General features: G+C 33.4%; 1 protein-coding gene across 1 annotated transcript in view; it reads right to left on the bottom strand.

Annotated features, from left to right (window-relative positions):
* LOC101892734 (proton-coupled amino acid transporter-like protein CG1139) overlaps positions 1–18,765 on the bottom strand; it is a 32,729-nt gene extending 13,964 nt beyond the window's left edge. The window contains exon 1 of the mRNA XM_005185426.4: positions 18,712–18,765. The gene's annotated coding sequence lies outside the window, so the exon portion shown is untranslated. The remainder of the gene's footprint in view (positions 1–18,711) is intronic.
* Positions 18,766–22,888: the final 4,123 nt, after the last annotated feature.

The raw sequence follows: 22,888 nt of genomic DNA, 5'->3' as shown, positions 1-22,888 counted from the left end.
ATATTAAGCAATGAAAGTGAAAGAAATTGTTAAAATTTCCTTTCTATTTCGAAAAATATAAGGGAGGTGATAAGAGAATTTGTAAGAATGGTGGTTTTACAGAAGTGGAGGATCAACAATCTAAAGAAGGCATTAAATGATAGAGTGTGTCTCTTTTGGAGGGTCGCCTCTGTATAGATAGAGAGAATTGAAAGACATTGTGGTTAGTAACTAGGGGAGATATGACGTTTGGACTTACTCCCCTTTTTATTTGTGACTCGCTAAGGGCGAATTGTTCACATAGTTACCATATAGCATTTTATGAGCGATCTATGATTTATATATACATTATATTTAACTCTCTCACTGAGCGGCAAAGATATATATCTCATCACAACAAGTGACAGAAAGTAAAAAAAAAAAAAAACAAAAGAAAAAAAAAACAAACAAATCAAAATCTTATATAAAAACGAATATTAGTAAAAGAAATATCAAAATATTTATGATCACAATTTAGGTGACAGTACATAAAAGGCTTTTTTAAACGGCTTAAGTCATCGGCTGCCTTGTTCGCAGAGTTTTAGGTTGACTTAGTTCGATTTCGGCCCTAGGCTCCTTTGTTATTTTCCGTTGACTTAAGCCAGTCAGAAAAGCGTTTTATGTATTTTCACTTTTAACGCCAGAAAAGTAGCTTAACTTATTGTGCATTTACACAAGTCAGTTTAAATCAACCCGATCTCTAATTCTAACCTGTTTACACTAGTTTATAATCATATAAAATGTCAGTCAGCTGATCTTTGTTTTCGTAGACATAACCGTTTCTTTTTTTATATTATAAAAAAGAAACAATATATGATCACTCGGAGTCTGCGAATGTCTGACAGAATTTTGAAAATTGTCAGGAAATATCGCAGAGACGTCATTCCAGCAGCTATGTTTGCATTTACATGGGATATTTTTCTGGCTCCTCAAATCTTATTCATATTCTTTTCCCTTATTATTTTCAAGTGAAGCTCTGTTCCAGATCCTGCAGGAATCTACTATTTTTGCGATTTTTCTCGATATCACAAAGGGAAAATTGGTTATCGTAGCAAAAAGTTTTACAATCTTACAGTTCTGGCACAGGCCAAGAATCACTTCTCCAGCTGGTGATTAGCATTAAAAAAGAACGAAAATTAAAATATAATTTTAAACATAATATTATGTACAATTAGTGGTGTAATAAGGATGTAAGTACATAAGAAGTTTGAAGTTATGTCTAGGCAAAATTTGTGACATTTCATAAAGGGATTACAGAGTCGCACTAAAATCCTGCCGTCGTTTTCCATTATAACTTGACATTCATATGCCAAGCCATGATTTCAATCTTTTTATGTACTTGCACCTTTATCGACACAGCTGATGGAACAATAAGCTGTCAAACCAAATTTGAAATTGATAATTTTAAATGAAAAATTATTCAAATTTGTAATAATTGTTGAAACATACATATCATAAAAACCTCCGATTGGTGTCGTATAGAAACTTATGAAAATCTACTTAGTTTTGAAAACACTTTAAAAGAATGTTGACAGATCAATGTTCCCAAGCGTTGATGCATCTACCTGTATTCTTCTACCATGGTTTTATGTGTTTCTGTTTACAACTGTTTTAACAGTTGTAGCAACACAGTTGCTAATTTTGGCACTACAATATTTCAATTTTAAGGAGAAAAAATCTATGTTGCATTCCAAAATATTTAAATTTAACATTGAATTTAAAATAAATCCAAGTTTTAAGTTTATTATATTTTGTATGACAAATCATTGTAATCATAGTAAAAGGGTACAGTTTAAACAGGCTTTTAGAAATGAATACAAAAGATGCAACTCTGTGGTATAGACGTAATGTGTCAAATAAACTTTTAAACCATGCAACAAGTGGTTTATTATTTTGCAAGTTTTTTTTTTTTTTTCAATAATTTCCTAAATTCAGGAAAACTCACTCTTTCGCTACGTTTACATTGAAGATTTTGATCATTTTTCGTAATTGATCAATTAACAGGCATAAGGCTTGAATGTTCATTTGGCCTTAAATTAATTGGACTTCAAATGTCGTTTCCATTGCGTTTACATCAAATCTGAAATTCGGCTGATTTTATTTGACTTTTTAGGCAATGAAATTGATAGTAAAAACCCAGGGGTCAACTTTTATGTAATTTATTCTTAATTTGTATATCTTATACGCTGTTTAGATAAAACCATTTCCCAATTTTATATTCAAATTATTTTATATAACAGACGGAGTTCCTGCAAGCAATCAGCAGATTTATCAAGATAAAAAAATTGCTTGCCCAAATATAAATCACCGAAAGGAGAAAAAACAGAGTTGCAATCTAAAAAAACTCAAATATTTAATATTTTCTGGGAGAAGCCATTTTATTAACATATCAAAATTATCGTTTATAACTAAAACGATTGCTGTAAAATTAAGATTAGAAATAAACATTAACACCATGTTTGTTTCTATTTTATCTGGTACATTATTAGTTCCTCATTTTATGCAAGTCGATATCATGGTAGAATTAAGAAGGTAAAGTGATGAATCATATGTTTACATTTTTTTTCAAAATTATTCATTTGACAACAGCTCATTGTCAAAATATATATTTATAAATCCATTGTACATACACAAATTAAAGTTGGGAACCTGTCTTCTATACAATGAAAGATAAAGGTCAATTAAAAAAATTGCACAGATGGGTATGTTTATTTGTAGAAGAATAAAGGTAGTCGCATCGACACAGCTGCTAGGACAATGAACTGTCAAACCAGCTTTTTAATTGAAGATTTTCAATGAAAAAATGTAAACATATGGTTGCTTCATTTTACCTTTTTAATTCTACCATAATATCGACTTACATGAAGTAAGAAACCAATAACGTACCAGATAAAATAAATAAAAATAAAAATTTCTAAAAATTGTTGAAAAATGCATGCCATATAAAAATCTTCTTAAGTTCGGAAAAACATTTTTAAATATGTTGATATGTCAGTGTTCCCAAGCGTTGATGCATCTACCTGCATTCTTCTACCATATTTCTTACGTTATGCAAGTCGATATCATGGTAGAATTAAGAAGGTAAAGTCATGTAATCATATGTTTACATTTTTTTTCAAAATTATTTATTTGACAACAGCTATATATATATTTATAAATCCGCTGTGCATACACAAATCAGAGATGGTAACCTGTGTGTTATGCAGTGAAATTTGACTAGGCAAATTATTTGAAATGACTTTACCTTCTTAATTTTACCACGGTCGATAAATTATGAGGAACAATTTTTCAAACTTTTAAAGAAACACAACAAAAATATTTTTTTTTATGATTTTATGAGGCAATTTGTTGACAATTTATAATCTGATATTATGAACTATATATATATTAAAATCAGCTGATGTTATCATTCATGTTAATTAGTGTGTACCACACTAGATGTTAAGGCCATCTTTGAGATAACCTAATACATTGTTGCCACGGTGTTGCACTCAAAGAAAAGTTTTATTAAAATTTCTTGTTTATTGACAGCTGAGGTAGATTTAAAGACATTTTCTTGCTATATTTAATTTCGCTAATACAAAACCAAAAAAAGTTTATAAAACCAAGCACAGAAATGTTTATTGGGATTATTACGCTGATCTACAGAAGTTGGATAAATTTGTTTATTTACGATAAAGTGTTATCAAATAATTTTCGTCCAATATCATGTTGTATAGCTTAGTTCGATGTACTAAAACAATTTCCCACATATGTAGGCATTTATCACCTCTGTTTATATGATGTTTTCATGTTAAATTTCAAACATTCTGTTTTTTTTGCTTCTTCTTTCAGATAAGATAAATAGAAAGGCACCTGATTGTTTTCATTATTCAGTGATTTTGAAATTGTGCAACATAATGTTGAAGTAATTGAAACAAGAGGCTTATCTGGGGTTTGTGTGTGTGTTTTGCTGGCTACTCCAAGAATTTGATGATAACAAACTAATGGTGTAAACGTAATATGGTTTATTCCGTTGTATAATTGCAGGCAATATAATGTTTATCGGATATTTGTAGGTGGTAGATAGAATGAGACGTAATAGAATAGCAGTTTACGCTATGTCCCCCTTTCGGTACTTTACAATAATTAAAACAAAACATTTTCCATGGTATCCTTATCATAAGATATATCCATGAATTTCAGCAACAAACTTTACAATTTTTTAATAACAACATTATTGTTATAGAAAATGAATTGTCAAGGGAATAAATTTAAGAAGAGAGTCCTTTCAAAGAAATGATTCTATGTTAAGGTAGGTTTTAGAATATCTTAAAAAATATATTTTGGATTTTTTCAGAATAGTCAAACTATCAATTCGTCTAGTTTTATGACGGGTTTAAGATCAAGGCTTCAAAAATTGCCTTAAATTATTCGAAATTGTATTTTTTTATGTCATGTAAAAAATATACCTCTGACACGTATGGATTATAAATATACATTTTAACAATAAGATGTTGTCAAATGAATAATTTTGAAAAAAAAAAAACAAAACATATGATTGCATGACTTTACCTTCTTAATTCTACCATGAAATGTTCCTTGAATGTTTGCACTTTTCGACTATTCTAAACTTTTTGGTCAATTAGTCATCTCAGAGTGAGTTTCAATTTTTTCATTTTTTACTAAAAGTTTTTGCTTTCTTTTCTTTTAATAAAACAGGAACATAAATTTTAATGACATTTATCTGAAATCTATAATTGTGTCCAGTATTTTTGAAAAAGAAAAAAAATTGAGCAATCAATCTAGTCAGAAAATTGATTAGGAAGTTTTTTTTGACACTTAGTTATCATGAAATTCTTTGCATTTTATTTTCCCCATGGAACAAAACAGGGTGAGATAAAAAAAAACTGCAATAAAGTCAAACGCCATAATTTATACATTTTCTCTTTAAGTTTTATTGAATGAAAGCAAAAATGTCGGAAATAGTATCAAATTTTAGGATAAGTTCAGATTTGTTCGAATTGGTCACCTTTGGCACGAATTATGACCTTCAAACGGCCAATGAAACCGTCACACGCTGCCTGCTCTACGATATTTTGGTCCATTCCAGGCGAAGCGCTTGCTTGAGGTGATCGCGATTTTTGTATTTTTTAGTGCCACCCTTGCTTTCCAAAATACTCCAGACACAATAGTCCAACTGATTGGTATCCCGAGATTTTGGTGGCCATTGCGCGCTGGAAATGAAGCGAGGAACCTCATTTTGTAATCATTCTTGGGTGGCTCTTGCTGAGTGCGATGTTGCTGAGTCCTGTTGGAATGTCCAAGGACTGCGGCCAAAATGTTTGCGTGCCCAAGGCTTTAATACACCCTCCAGAATATTTTCGCAATAGTATTCGGTTCGGTATTCGATTAATACGAGCGGAGAGCGACCATCGGTTGTTATTGTGACCCACACCATCACCATTGCCGGCGCTTGAGTTCTGGTGGCCAACGGTAGGTGCACAGCTGACCTCTTTGGCAAGTAAACACACTCATTTTGTTACAAACTGCTGGACAACGAATGTTTTCTTATGGGAGAAAACCAAATTCGGCAGTTCATTACTTTCGGCCAAGCGAAGCAACTCTTTAGATCTTTTGAGTCTATTTTCTTTCTGTTGCGGTGTAAGTTCTTGGACTTTTTTGAATTTCAATGATTTTAACCTGAGCTCATTTTTCAATATTTGCCAAATAGAATGTTGCGATATGTTCAGGTGACGAACCATTTTCCGGCCACTGCGACGTGGGTTTCGATCAAGTCGCTCCTTTACTTTTCGAACCGTTTCTGCTGGTGTTGCTGTTTTCTTCCGTCTACTTCCTTGACGTCGGGCTACGCTACCAGTATTACGGTAACGAGCGATGGTACGAGACACAAATGATTTATTCACATTTAAATGCTGAAATATTAAGAAATCACACTACCACAAATAACATTTTTTCGGGAAAATTCTCACCAAAATGCTTTTGTACGCTTGTAAACAATATAATGAGCTGACACTGGAATAATTTTAACAGCTGTCAGACGAGTGGCTTAGAAATGACAGCAGTTTTTTCATCTCATCCTGTATTTATCATGCATTCATATTGACTTTTTGAAAAGAGATCTGCATGTTGTAAAATCTTAATTTCCTCGGCGGTTTTCGGAGATGAGCAATTGCAAATAACTCGTAAAAATGCTTCGTTGGAATTACTGGCATCTGTTTTAGGGCAAAATGCCAATACCAAGATGATCATTTTTGAAGATCCCCATTTTTTTTTAAAGCCATTTTGTCTTTAAGGGTGGAAATACATAAAGCGCATATTTGGCTGGATTAAGTCATCGGCTGGCTTATTCGTAGATGAACAAAGGAGGTTTAGGTTGACTTAGTTCGATTTTGGCCCTAGGCTTCTTTGTTCATTTCTGAAGAAGCCAGCCGATGACTTAAGTCAGCCAGATAAGCGCTTTATGTATTCCAACCTTAAGACTTTCGTTTTCTTATTTAAGACTAAGGGACTTTGTCGTGAAGAGAGCTGTTCCTTTATTTTTAAATTAAGAAACCGTTGCTCTGAGCCTTTGAATTTCATCGCTTAGAAGTTGTCCTTTGGTTCTCATTTTATTATCTTTTTTCCAACATAAAAATGTAGAGTATATTCGACAAGGCTTGAGTTTAATAAACACTTTTGTTGGCCAGTGTACTCCAGGAGAAATGTAAATGTTTGACATAATCATGGCATTCATTGAAACGTTGTGCCCCCTATTTTTTTTGCGGCATATATGTAGGTCTATGTTGATGTAATGCCATTAACATGAGGCGGCACGAAATTCCTTACACGTGTTCATGCGCATTAATGGGCTCACCACTTGATGATCGCCTTTCGCCCAGTTTGTAGTTTGTACACACATTCATTCATGTATCTCCCGGCATCATTAAGTGAAATTGGTGCTGTTTTTATTGATCTTGTAGCTGGGAATAAAAAGAGAGATGCATTTTGCCCAAATGAGTGTTTTGATTTGGTTCGGTTGTGATCGCTATGCACACACCCTTCCATTTCAAAAGGATTTTTGAAAAAGAAAAAAAAATATTTATAAATTATAGCTCTGTATAATTTATAAATATTTTTTTCTATATATTTCTTTTCCATGGCAAAACAATAAAGGTAAACTCATTTCCTAAATTTAATATGGCAACCCTTCGACCTTGTCATTTTTTAAATAAAATCTATATTCATATCTTAAATACTTTCGTATGACGAGTGGCAGATTTTATAAATAATCAAAATATACATTTGACAATACAGGGACAAAAAATATAAATGTAATTCTTTGATATCATGAGATTTCCTTGGTAATTGTACCATAGAATATATCTAGGCATGATGAATAATATTTCGTCGTTATTTTTTAAATTCAAAGTGAAATATATCCCCTTAATTTTATAAAGGGCATGATACATGTCTAAACTAGTCATAAACAGAAATAAACCTTTGAATTACGTTACGTGAGTTGCTTACCAGGGACATCCCTTCAAAAACGGTTTATTTTAAGATTTCATTAATGTACTTGACGTGTTTCTAAGAATTAAAGAAATAGAATAACAGAGGATTCATAAATGGGGATTTCCAAACGATTTCCCAATCTAGCCACAAAATATGCCACACAAATGAGACAGAAATTCATCAGAGCAAACCAAGAAACACTACAAAAAAAAAAAAACAAACAGGTTTCCTTGTATCGCGGGGAAACTGTAGCCTGATTTTTTGTTTGTTACCACCAACTACGCAAAAATACATATGTACGTACCATTGTAAATCATTATCATCGGCATGATCATTTCTGCACCGAAGTGGTCCGCATCAACAGTGCAACACTAAACGAATACGTCATACATGCGTTTTGTGTGGTTAATATATTCCTCCTAAACCCTATATTAAATGGAGAGCAAAAATGTACATGACTGAAAAGATGATGATGATAAAAAGCAATGCAAAAAATTTGTCGGCAACCTTTTGTTATCGTAGCTGGTATTTTATATTGTCTGAATCTGTTTTGTAACGGTACACCTAACAATTCTTTTTGTTCTCTCTCCCCCTCTCTGCCTCTCTTTCTCGGTTAAAGGAATTTTTGTGTAAATTTGGTGAAATTTACAGTTACATGAATAATGATTAAAAATTGTTTTTTTTATTTTTAATTTATGAAGAAAGATGTGTGTGTTAAAAAATCAACAGAGTAAAGGTGAAAATACACAAAACGCTTTATTGACAGGCTTAAGTCATCGACCAGCTTCTTCGGAAAGCAACGAAGGAGCGTAGAAAGAATGTCGAACTAAGGCAACCTAAAACTCCTTTGTTCCTCTACGAAGATGCCAGCCGATTAATTAATAAGCGCTTTATGTATTCCCACCTTTTCAATTTAATGTTCAGTCTAAATTTGTTCAACAATATCGTACTGGAATTTGACAATTATCTCTTTCCCTCCAAATGCTATTCTCTGGATTTTTTTGGCTGTATATGTATAACAAAATAACAACTGAGAGGAGTTTTTATCATCCTACTGACACATGTGGATTTTAACTGTCACATCATTGTGTATATGTCAAACGAAATCCACTGCATTAGAGATTTGGCATGGTAGAAGAATAAAGGTGGTCACATCGACACAGCTGCTGGGACAATGAAATGTCTAACCAATTTTGAAATTGAAAAATTTGAATGAAAAATTATTTAAATTTGTAAAAATTGTTGAAAAATGAGTATCACAAAAAAAAACGCCGATTGACGTCGTATAAGAAAACATCGAATTATTAAAAAAAAAAAAAAACATTTTAAAAACTTTGCCATATCAATGTTCCCTGTATTCTTCTACCATGAGATTACACCATTGACAGTTGAAATCCCCTTATTTATTACATGTAAACAATCCCTTAAGCGCATATTTGGCTGGCTTCTTCGGAAATGAAAAAAGGAGCCTAGGACCATTTCCGAGCTATGTCAACCTAAAACTCCTATGTTCCTCTACGAAGAAGCCAGCCGATGACCTAAGCCAGTCAAATATGCTCTTTATGTATTCCCACCCTTAACGTGAACTCAGCCTTAATTCACATTAAATCATATTATTTGTCATAACAAATAACCTCAAGTCCAGCGGAAAATTTTCCAATCAAATTACTACTAGAATCTCTTACACTCTAAGAATCTCTTACTCATAACAAGTAAATTTGAAACTTTTGCGTATAATTTAATTGTATACTTCAGGTCTTCTTACCACGGACGCTCTTCACAAAGAATTTCGCTTAAATTGCATTTCTTTCAAATTCAATATTGCAAAAAAATGGTTATTTTCAAAATAAAAGAAATAAAACAAAGGAGTTTTTGTGTGTGTTTTTTTCTTCTTTTTGTTGGCCATACGAAAAAACGTGAACATTCCAAAGACTTAAGTTTCACATGGGGCTTAATTTACAAGAAGAAAATACTGTTCTTATCACTGTCTAGAGGCAAACATATGCAAAAATATATAATGGGTCACGTTTTGTATTTGCAATGGTAGAAAAAAAAAACAAAATTATTTCATAATTACGTAGTTTGTTTATTAACACAAAGTTCGTCTGTGTAAATAGTTTGCATAGGGCGCGTGGCGTGTGGCGTGTGAATATGTCAATCATGGCAGATAAGTGACGTAGTTAACTATCTTTTTTTTGACGTATGCACCCAAAATGTTATCATTTGTAATTACTGTTTTGTTTGGAGTGGTTTATTACAGTTTATGGGAGCATCCTACTCTCTTTAATGTCAATATGATAAAATGTTGAATATTAACCCTTTAGGAGGTTTAGCAGAGGGCATGTTAACAAAAGCAAGATTTTATGAATCGTGGGATTAACCCATTGTAAACTATGAATATATATTCTACGCAATATAATTGAAGGTCATACATTAAAGCTATGAGGGTGTATCGAAACCCACAAAAATCTTATGGGGCGATCCCGATGAGATAAAAACAAAGAACCTTTTATTACTAGGTAAAAAAGGGATCAGTGAGGTAACAGGCATCCCTATGGGGCACCTGGGCCTACAAGCTCATCTGTACAATATAGGATGTGCAGAAAACAGCATATGCAGGGCATGTGGGGAAGATGACAAAACATTGGAAAATTTTCTCTGCCAATGCCCAGCGTTTGCAAATATCAGATTCCAATTCTTAGGGAACGACTCCATACCAGACCTTAATCAGATAATAATAAATAATATAAGACAGTAAAGAAATTTCATAAAGGTAACTGAATTTCAAATAAAACAGACTGTAAACTGCCCGCCTTCTGCAAAAAACCTTGGCTAGAGCGCCAAACAGGCCTATACTAGCTTAAGGCTGGAAATACATAAAGCGCTTATCTGGCTGGCTTAAGTCATCGGCTGGCTTCTTCGGAAACGAACAAAGGAGCCTAGGGCCAAAATCGAACTAGTTCAACCTAAAACTCCGTAGTTCATTTACGAAGAAGCCAGCCGATGACTTAAGCCAGCCAAATATGCGCTTTATGTATTTCCAGCCTAAGTGTATGCCCAACAGGGCATGCGGCGAATTGCTTCGCCCCTCTAACCTAACTTACATTAAAGTTTTGCCGTTTATATTTCCCTGGATGAACTGATCTGGAAACCAATTGGACCATACAGGGTGAGATAAAAAAACTGCAACAAAGTCAAACGTCATAATTTTTACATTTTTTTTAAATTTTATTGAATGTAAGGCAATAATGTCGGAAATAGCATTCAATTTTAGAATAAGTTTAAAATTTGCGAATTGGTCACCTTTGGCACGAGTTATGGCCTTCAAGCGGCCAATGAAACCGTCACACGCTGCCCGAATGTTGCTCTATGGTATTTTGTCCCATTCTCAGCGAAGCACTTGCTTGAGGTGATCGACAATTTGGTATTTTTATGTGCCAACCTTGCTTTCCAAAATACTCCAGCCACAATAGTCCAACGGATTGGTATCCGGAGATTTTGGTGGGCATTGTGCGCTGGAAATGAAGCGAGGAGCCTCATTTTGCTACCATTCTTGGGTGACGCGTGTTGAGTGCAATGGTACTGAGTCGTGTTGGAATGTCCAAGGTCTGCGGCCAAAATTTTTGCCCGTCCAAGGCTTTAACACACCCTCCAGAATATTTTCGTAATAATATTCGCCATTTATTCTGATCGTCGATTAATACGAGCGGTCGATTAATACGAGCGGTCGATTAATACGAGCGCAGAGCGACCATCGACTGTTATGACCACAGCCCAAACCATCACCATGACCGGCGCTTGAGTTGTGGTGGCCAACCGAAAGTGCACATTTTCAGCTGACCTCTTTGGCAAATAAACACGATCAATTTGTTGGTTTACAAACTGCTGGACAACGAATGTTTTCTCGTCGGAGAAATCCAAATTCGGCAGTTCACCACTTTCAGCCAAGCGAAGCAAATCTTTAGCTCTTTTGAGTCTATTTTCTTTTTGTTGCGGTGTAAGTTCTTGTACTTTTTGAAACTTCAATGGCTATACCCCGAACTCATTTTTCTATATTTGCCGAATGAAATATTACAATATGTTCAGCTCACGAGCCATTTTTCGGCCACTGCGACACGGGTTTCGATCAAGTCGCTTCTTTACTTTTCGAACCATTTCTGTTAATGTTGCTGTTTCCTTCCGTCCACTTCCTTGACGTCGGGCTACGCTACCAGTATCACGGTAACGAGCAAGGGTACGAGGCACAAAAGATTTATTCACATTTAAATGCTGGAGTGCTCTAACGATAGCCACTTGTGGTTTTCCAGCCAAATATAAAGAAATCACACTATCACGCTTGAATTCCATCACGAATAACTTTTTTTCTGGAAAATTTTCACCAAAATGCTTTTGTACGCTTGTAAACAATATAATGAGCTGTCACTGGAATAATTTTAACAGCTGTCGGACGAGTGGCTTAAAAATGACAGCAGTCTGAAGTTGGCTGCTCATATTCTGAGTTTGAATATAATGTTGAGCTGGCCGCATAATAGCCTCAATGTAATTATTTAAGTTGAATAAGGTATAAGCCTTAAACTCTTAAGATGAGAATACATAGAAAGCTTTATTGACCGGGTGGCTTCTTCGGAAAGGAACAAAGGAGTCTAGGGTCAAAATCGAACTAAGTCAACCTAAAACTTCTTTTGTACAAGACACAGTCAAAATATGGCAACTCTATGAAAATTCTTCTATTGTTATCATAACAAGACAGTTTCCAATGTTAATTTTTGGAAAGCTATATTATTTTAACATGCCTTTATCCTAAGCTGTTACTATATTGCCCGTTCTTATATTTTTCCTTTATAGTCCACTTTTCTTATCCCTTACTTTGAAAAATGAAGTATAAAGTTCACATTATAGGGTTCTCATGCATTTTTTACAGAGATATGGCAACCTTTTTTGTAAAAGTAACTGGTATTCACTGCTTTTTTCACAATGGCTTCTTCATTTTAGTTTAAAAACAATAAACAAAATGCGAATTTGTAATTAATTTCCACTTATAAACAAACGTTGTTTTTATAAAAACAACAATAAAGGGATAAAGCCAGACCATTTTGCAACAACAAAATACTACGATATCCCGAACAAACAAGCCACACTGTTCGTGAAATAAATTTATACTTCAGTTCTTCAATGTAAAATAGACGATTTGCGTTATCAATCTTTTATTTAAATAAATGTTGCTGTTATTGCCATATTATCAATAAAAAATATGGCAATTCAGATAAAGAGAAGTTGGTCTGACTTGTTGCATATCGGACAGTTCATACTTAAATGAAACTTGTAATAACGAAAAATGAATTGTGTCCGACAACATCACTTTTTTATCTATCAGCAAGATGTATTACCGGCCCATGGTAGAAAAATATAGCTAGACGCATCGACACAGCTGTTGAGACAATGAACTGTCAAACCAATTTTGGAAATGAAAATGTTGAATGAAAAATTATTTAAATTTGTAAAAATTGTTGAAAAACATGAATTATAATAACCTCCGAATGACGTCGTATAAGAAAAAATATAAAAATCTACTTAAATTTGAAAAAAAAAAAAAAAACATTTAAAATTTTTGACATATCAATGCTCCTAAGCGTTGATGCATCTACCTGTATTCTTCTGCCATGACCCGGTCTATGTATTGTAGACACAAACCATTTGCTCAAAATGCATTTTGTCTAGCGTTTTATGTATTCTCACCTTTATAAGTCATGTATAACATGTAAATACTATATTAATAAAGTATACCTTATGAACTTATTTTAGAAAATTATTTTCGTTAACCATGCCTTAAACGATAAAAACCAGAAATCTAACCGCACATAACTGGTTCAATGCAAATTCGACCTGTCCCAAACCATGCTCCCTTTCCTTTGTGCCATGTGCACAACACACACAAAGAATGTAATAAAATAATATAATATTTAATGAAATGTCTTTTTATTTCAATAAACATACGTCTTCGGATAAGATGATATCATTTTGAAGTGGCTAAAAAACAATAACAATGAAGTTAAAGAAATTCGAGTCGCTGTCGAGACAATAATATAAAAAAAAAACAACCGCAACTGGTAAAATTTAACAAGGTAATATTATTTCCATAAAAATTAAATGGAAATTAAAATTTTAATCTGTTCTGTGACATATGCAAATTATCTGCTGGCAGCCGTTGCATTTTCCCATAGATTATTATATGCATTTATAAATAATAAGCGAAAATAAGAACAATAGCATTACTAACCAGATAATTGAATGTTAGTAATAAGCGGAACACCAAAAGTATTAATTTTTATTCACTTTGATTACCGATTGTTTTAATGCAAACCCTAACCTTATAATAAATTAAATTATTTCATTTAATTCTCAAACGTGTAAATAAATAGGGGTACAATTTTTATGCATGTTAGAAGAACACAGGTAGTCGCATCGACACAGCTGCTGGGACAATGAACTGTCAAACCAATTTTGGAATTGGAAATGTTGAATGAACAGTCATTGAAATTTGTAAAAATTTTTGAAAAATTCATATTATAACAACCACCGATTTGTGTCGTATAAAAAACATTGAAAAATATACATTTTTTTTCATCCAACATTTTAAATTTTTGACATATCCAATGTTTCCAAGAGTTGATGCATATACCTATGTTCTTCTACCATGATTTTTATGTCTGTTGAGTCGAGAATGTTTACACAGAACAGTTATTAGAAGAAAAAAAAAAAAACAAAGCATCAAACCTAAAACTGCTATCAGGCGATAGGGGTTTTACATATGTAGTGTCAAATTTGCCATATGTAGAAGTTGCACACATTGTGTGATACATGGACGACATTTCAATTTTGAAATGTATGGGTGAGATGAAAAAACTGGAATCAACTTCAGACTGCTGTCATTTCTAAACCACATGCTTGACAGCTGTTAAAATTATTCCAGTGTCAGCCCATTATACTGTTTACAAGCGTACAAAAGCATTTTGCTGAGAATTCTCCAGGAAAAAAGTTTTTCGTGATGGAATTCGCGTGTGATACTGTGATTTCTTTATATTTGGCTGGAAAACCACAAGTGGCTATCGATAGAGCATTTCAACATTTAAATGTGAATTAATCTTTTGTGTCTCGTACCATCGCTCGTTACCGTGATACTGGTAGCGTAGCCCGTCGTCAAGGAAGTGAACGGAAAAACCAGCAACATCAGCATAAATTCTTCGAAAAGTAAAGAAGGGACTTGATCGAAACCCGCGTCGAGGTGGCCAAAAACTGGCTCGTGAGCTGAACATATCGCAATATTCCATTCGGCAAATATAGAAAAATGAGTTCGGGGTAAAGCCATTGAAGTTGCAAAAAGTACAAGAACTTACACCGCAACAGAAGAAAAATAGACTCAAAAGAGCTAAAGATTTGTTTCGCTTGGCCGAAAGTGGTGAACTGCCGAGTTTGCTTTTCTCCGATGAGAAACATTCGTTGTCCAGCAGTTTGTAAACAAACAAAATGATTGTGTTTACTTGCCAAAGAGGTCAGCTGAGAATGTGCACATTTCATTTTGAAATACATGTGTTAAGTACATATGTACTTTTTCGATCACAGCGGACCCTATTTTCATCGAAAAAATAGAATTTACTCAAAATTGTTTTTTGTTTGTTGTGTAAAAAAATATATAAAATTAAATTTGTGGCTAGAAGTCACCCATGAAGTATTTTAATTTTTTAGAAAATACCACCGAAGGGAATAAAAAAGCATATGCAAGTGTGTGATAGCAAGAATTATGAGTCATATATAAAATGTCAATGTTGGTATACACACGAAAATACATATGAATAATAAAAGTGACAACACATGTGTAAACCAACTTTACTATCAACACATGCTGACATTTCTCTCTTGGGCAGCCTCTGTTTCATGGTAGAAGAATATAGGTAGACGCGTCGACACAGCTGCTGGGACAATGAACTGTCAAATCGATTTTGGAATCGAAAATGTTGAATGAAAAATTATTTAAATGTGTAAAAATTGTTGAAAATCGCTAATTATAATAATCTACTTATATTTGAAAAAAAAAACATTTAAATTTGTTGACATATCAATGCTCCCAAGCGTTGATACATCTACCTGTATTCTTCTGCCATGCTCTGTTTTAAAGCCCCTGCATAAATAACATTTCAATTTATAACATATGTAAACACTGTAAAAACTAAAAAAGTAGGAAATTTCTCACCAAAATGATTGCATATATCATTCATTTGTTCTCCCAAGAGCTCTTTCCTCCATACAAGCTTTTAATTCTCCACCCTCACCGGGTCGGCTAACAAAAAATAATTTCTTTGCCAAACATCATGGTTCTTAATAATGTCAACAAACCTTTTTTTCTTTGACAATCATATAAAAGCCAAGAAAAAAATCCCCTACATTTTAGCCACTGTGACATGGTCAAATGACTTGATGAATATTAATTAGCATTCATTTTTTGAACATTTTTATTTTTATATAAATTTGTATATATGTATGTACACACATGGAAATTTATGGCAACAATTTGTACATTCTTCTTCTTGCGTTTGTCACATATTGAAATAAAGGTTTATTGTTTTTTTTTTTTTAAAGAAGAGATTCTGTTAACAAATATATTTAAGAATATCTTTTCAAATAATAAGGAATATTTGTAACTATTTAACAACGAACTAAAAAAATATATTGGGCAGAATTAAGAGGGTAAAGTCTCGTGATCATATGTTCATAATGTTTTCAAAATTATTTGTGTTGAGAACAGCTGACTGTCAAAATGCAAATTTATATATAGTATATAGCCAAAATCGGAGACAAAAATATAAAAAAATGCCGAGATAGGCACTTGAAACAACAGTACCTTTTTAACTCTACCATGGAAAAAACTTATAAGTTCTTGTAAAATTCCTAGTTGATATTATGATAGTGTTGCCACCAAGGTAACCGTATATTACATATTTGGGGAAAATGACACATGTATCAATTTTTTTTTGATAAAAATTTCTTTTTCAACAGATATTACCATATAGCCCAAAAATCATGGTAGAATGAAAAAGGTAAAGTCATGCAATCATATGTTTACAATTTTGTTCAAAATTATAATAATTATTATTATAAACTGACAGCTTTGCAATATTTGCTGATCGCTACCAATATCATGAAATCATCCCGGCGAAGGGTGTGGGCATTTGGTTTTTTTAGGCTATGGATATGACGACTTTGGTACAAAAACAAGCACTTTAAGTGTGGAACATTCTCCAGTAAATGAGAATCATGCTCACTTCTTGCCTTTCCCAAAAATCATCAGCTAAATATTCTTTCTGCAGAAGCATTTGGGAAGGGATGATTGTAAAAAAGTATTAAAATAGTAAAACAACATATTACACATGCCACTAAATATGCATGGGCTACACATGCAACAAAAAAATACATACGATATGTGTAATTAAACATGAGATGGCAACACTGATTATATTATATCGTGTATTATTTATTTAAAAAATGAGCCTTAGTTCCCCACTAAGAAGCCCGTTGAAATACATGTAAATACATAATGAGTACTATATATTTACCAATATTTTCGTAATAATCGTTGTTTTGCACCAAGGGGCTTCTTCGTAGATAAACAAAGGAGTTTTAGGTTGACTTAGTTCGATTTTGGTCCTAGGCTTCTTTGTTCATTGCCAAAGAAGCCTGCCGATGACTTAAAGGTGGGAACACATAAAGCGCTTATCTGGCTGGCTTAAGTCATCGTCTGGCTTCTTCGGAAATGAATAAAGGAGTCTTGGACCAAAATCGAGCTAAGTCAACCTAAAACTTCTTTGTTCATCTACGAAGAAGCCAGCCGATGACTTAAGCCAGCCAAATAAGCGCTTTATGTATTTCCACCTTAACACAAGAATATTTGCAAAATAATTAATGATGGTAGGTTTCCACAGTTCTAAATTAACATTTTATATTCTTTTTATTAACAAATGTCTACAATTTGTACTATTTAATGGTAAATAATATAACAACAGGTTCGTAAAATTATCAAAATAAAATGAAAATACATTAAAACGTTTTTTTGACTGGGTTAAGTCGTCGGCTGACTTCTTCGGATAAGAAACATAAGGCCAAAATCGAACTAAGTCAACCTAAGACTCCTTTGTTCCTCTGTGAAGAATAAGCGCTTCCTTGACTGTCTTAAGTCATCGGCTGGCTTCTTCACAGAGGAACAAAGGAGTCTAAGGTTGACTTAGTTCTATTTTTGCTCTATTCTTTTATGAAGAAGCAAGTCGATGACTTAAGCCAGTCAAAAAACGTTTTATGCATTCCCACCTTTATTTGTAACAAGTTGTTCCCATTTATTTGATATTTTTCCTCATTTTTTTTTTAAATTAGGATAATTGCTGAAATCCACTGAATGTTTTATATCTGTAAGGCTTTTAATCTAATCAGAAAGTTTGAAGTTGTATTTTCCTGCAATTTGTCTTGTGTAAACAACATTGATTCTTCTTTAAAATCTTGGTAAAAGAATAACAGGTAGATGCATCAACGCTTGGGAACATTGATATGTCAAAAAATTTTAAATGTTCTTTCAAATATAAGTAAATTGTTATATGTTTTCATATACGACGTTAATCGGAAGTTATTATAATATGCGTTTTTCAACAATTTTCACAAATTTAAATAATTTTTCATTCAACATTTTCAATTCCAAAATTGGTTTGACAGTTCATTGTCCTAGCAGCTGTTTCGATGAGTCTACCTGTATTCTTCTACCATGAGTTATATTTTTTTGCAACCACGTTTGTTCTTTAAAATGTAAGTCAAGGTCCACACATGTCACGATCCGTTTCACGTACATTTTTCATAAATTAATTATTGTAGAACACTTTAGTTCTATCTAATGTAAACGGGGCTTTAATGTAAACAGGGTTTTAGCGTCAAGATTTTGGTTCCGCTTGAAAACTAGTCGTTGTTTTTTTGCATATTGCCGATAATAATTAAGGAGTGTGCTAATTATTTTTTTTTTTTTTTTTCATATTTGAAATTTCTCACCTTGACATAAAAAACAATCAAGCGAGTAATGTCACAATTTCCCACATTTATTGGTTAAATCAATAAACTTCATATACATGACAAATTTAAAAATATTTTTGATATGGATTCACAAATTACCTTTTTAAACACACTTGATGGCTTAAAATTCTAAACACAGATCCGTAAAGGTTTTTTCCAACCAATTTTTATGATGACACTTATATCTTAATGCTTTCAAATAAAAATATTTCTTGGCTTTTGTTTTTTATTATCTGCTAAATATTTCTCAAATTTGTTCTTTCTTTCTTTTACAAATTAATTGAAAATACAATGCACGTTTTTCACTTTACAATTCGGAAATAGGCGTGATGATTGGCGGCTTTGATAAAAATTTCAAATGACAGGCAATAATCTTAAATCACAATTCGTTTTGTTACAAATCGCACGTTACGTTAGTTCCGGTGGAAAAAAGCGTTTAATTGACAATTTTACTTGCCGCCGCCGCGTTTTGCAAGGAAATTATAAACAAACAATTATTCTTTATGCCTTATTAAATTCTAAAATTTATTGTTCTCCACATTGATTTAAATATTTGGCGCGCATTTATAATAAAGTACGACGCGTCGCTTCGTTTTTAGATTTGATACGTTGTTAACTGTGGCGCGCACATTTAGTGACTGACTTTTTTAAACAGATCGTGCAAAAAAGTTATTGATATACTAAATAAAAAAACAACAGCATGATATGTATGTGAGTGACAAACATATGGCAAAACATCAGTCGTTGAGCCGAACAACAACATCAAACTCGGAAAATAAAATAAAAACAAAAAATAATAATCCAAAACAGTCACCAGAGCTAACGCGGCTAACTACCACCACCAACCAAGTTTACTGAGACAGAGAGTAGCCACCAACAGCATCAACAGCAACAAAAACAATTTGAGCAACAACATATTGTTCAATTAACAACGGAATATTGCTGCTGTCTGACGCACAAACGCAGAAAGTACAATACAAAGCGCATGCGCTTCTGTCTTTGTTTGTTTACCTTATGCACAGTGGTAAAACATCGAAAGATGCGAGAAACATTTTTTGGGGGTAAAGGTGAGAATACATAAAACGCTTTTTTGAATAGCTTAAGTCATCGGCTGGCTTCTTTTTGTAGAGGAACCATGGTAAAAGAATATAGGTAGATGCATCAACGCTTGGGAACATTGATATGTCAAAATTTGCAAAGTGTTTTGTCAAAAATAAGTAGATTTTTATATGTTTTCTTATACGACGCCAAGATATGTATTTTTCAACAATTTTTTCAAATTTCAATAATTTTTCATTTAAGATTTTCAATTGCAAAATCGGTTTGACAGTTCATTGTCCAAGCAGCCATGAGAGGAACAAAGGAGTTTAAGGTTGACTTAGTTCGATTTTGGCCTCATGCTCCTTTGCTATTTTCCGAAGAAGCCAGGCGATGACTTAAGTCAGTCACCCTAAATTTGGAAGGATTGAGTACATATTGGCCCGTTCTCATATCTATTCTTTATAGTAAATATTTATTATCCCCTACTTTAAGAAGTTTTATTATCCCCTGCTTTCCTTTAAAATATATGCACTTTTTTACAAAGATATGGCAAGCTTTTGTAAAAGTAACTGGTAGTCACTGCATTTTTTTCACAATGGCATCTTCATTTTATTTGAAAAATAATAAACAAAACAATTTTTGTAAAAAATTTCGTGAAATAAATATAACATTAAATAAACGATTTGCGTTATCCATTTGTATATTTAAATAAATTTTGCTATTATTGCCATATTATCAATAAAAAATATGGCAACATCAATTCAGTACACTTTAGAGTGGAAATACATAAAGGATGGAAATACATAAAGCGCTTATCTGGCTGGCTTAAGTCATCGGCTGGCTTCTTCGGAAATGATCAAAGGAGCCTGGGGCCAAAATCGAGCTAAGTCAACCTAAAACTTCTTTGTTCATCTACGAAGAAGCCAGCCGATGACTTAAGCTGGGAATACATAAAGCGCATATTTGGCTGGCTTAAGTCATCGGCTGGCTTCTTCGGAAATGAACAAAGGAGCCTAGGGCCAAAATCGAACTAGGTCAACCTAAAACTCCTTTGTTCATCTACGAAGAAGCCAGCCGATGACTTAAGCCAGCCAAATATGCGCTTTATGTATTTCCAGCCTAAGGCTTTTTTGGCCCTAGGCTCCTTTGTTCATTTCCGAAGAAGCCAGCCAGCCCAGCTTAAAGCCAGCCAGATAAGCGCTTTCTGAATTTCCACTCAAAGCGCATATTTGGCTGGCTTAAGTCATCGACTGAACCTCATTTTGTAACCATTCTTGGGTGACGCGTGCTGAGTGCGATGGAATGTCCAAGGTCTGCGGCCAAAATGTTTGAGTACCCAAGGCATCAATTCACCCCAGAATATTTTCGCTATAATATTCGGCATTTATTCTGATACAACGGTCGATTAACGATAGCCACTTGTGGTTTTCCAGCCGTATATAAAGAAATCACACTATCACGCTTGAATTCTATCACGAATAACTTTTTTTCTGGAAAATCTCTACAAAATGCTTTCGTACACTTGTAAACAATATAATGAGCTGTCACTGGAATAATTTTAATAGCTGTCGGACGAGTGGCTTAATAATGACAGGAGTCTGAAGTTGTTTGCAATTTTTTCATCTCATCCTGTATATGTTTTCATATACGACGTAAATCGGAGGTTATTATAATAAGCGTTTTTCAATAATTTTTACAAATTTGAATAATTTTTCATTTCAAAATGTCAATTCCACAATTCATTTGACTATTCAATGTTTCAGCAGCTGTGTCGATGCCTCTGTCAAGCTGGGAATACATAAAGCGCTTATTTGACTGGCTTAAGTCATCGGCTGGCTTCTTCGTAGAGGAACAAAGGAGTTTTAGGTTGACTTAGTTCGATTTTGACCCTAATCTCCTTTGTTCATTTCCTAAGAAGCCAGCCGATGACTTAAGCCAGCCAAATAAGCGCTTTATGTATTCCCAGCTTCAGACCGTCTTCCCCATGGTAAAAGAATACAGGGTCGCATCGACACAGCTGTTGGGACAATGAACTGTCAAATCTATTTTAAAATCTAAATTTTTGAATGTTAAATTATTCAATTTGTAAAAATTGTTAAAAAAATGCATATCATAACATCCTCTGATTAGCGTCGTATAAGAAAACTTATGAAAATCTACTCATTTAAAAAAAAAAAAAAAAACTTCTAAAAATTTTGACATATCAATGTTCCCAAGCGTTGATGCATCTACTTATATTCTTCTACCATGGTGTGACCTTTTGCTTATCGCTTACTGTAGAGTAGAATAGAGTCCATTCTCCGTCTTCGATTGTCAACTCTATTCTTTATTCGGATCCTGTTCGAAGGATCAATGTTTAAATGAGAAAAGAAAACCAACCGAATGGTTTGGCTGTAGTTTCAATTCTAATCTGAATCCTGCTTGGAGGATCAATGTTTTTAATAATGAGAATAGAGTCCAATCTCCCTCTTCGATTGTCAACTCCATTTTCTATTCGGGGATAAGATAAGAATACAACCGCTTCGCATGGGTGTAGATTCAATTCTGATTTTATTTCAAAAATATGTTTCTTAAGTGCTACAAAAACTAATCTAACTTAACCTAATCGTGGCCACACATCCTGTGGTTAGCGTCTTATCTATTCTGATATTGAATGGAGAACATTGCAGGGCTGCTTGTCATATCATTCTAGAGGTCTTGTGCATCTACTGAGCGCATCGAAATATGTTCGTGTGGGTCATAACCTTTATTATCTGATACATTATCGTATGCTTCAGCTCACTAGATTACCGAATTGTTCACATGCGGTATTTTATGGCGGTTGGGAAATATGTAATTTTTGAATATTGATTGTTTATTGCTAGATTTTTCCCAGCGCCTCAACCGCACTCAAAAGTATGTACAAAGTATTTTGTACTCTTACCATATCCAGATAAAGGCCTTAATCATTTAACAAGGCTTTAGTCTAAACGGGCTTTAAAACGTCAAATAAAATGTACTCGATTTGAGATTTGACGTATGAGCAATGAAATTGACAGTTGAAATCCATATATATATATATATATAATCCATATATATATATAAATAGCCATTGCGTTCCGTCGCAAAGTTTTACCTAAAACCACTGTATTGAATGTATAAACTTTCTGCCTGAATGAATGTTGAGTGACTAAAGCATTTGTGTGTTTAGTTTATTTCTGAGAAAATCTTAAAGAATGAAGTTATGATGTAAACA

Source organism: Musca domestica, unplaced genomic scaffold (genome assembly GCF_030504385.1).
Source record: "Musca domestica strain aabys unplaced genomic scaffold, Musca_domestica.polishedcontigs.V.1.1 37, whole genome shotgun sequence".
NCBI classification, from domain to species: domain Eukaryota; kingdom Metazoa; phylum Arthropoda; class Insecta; order Diptera; family Muscidae; genus Musca; species Musca domestica.
Note: the sequence above shows the minus strand (reverse complement) of the source record. Positions and strands in the feature narration are given on the sequence as shown.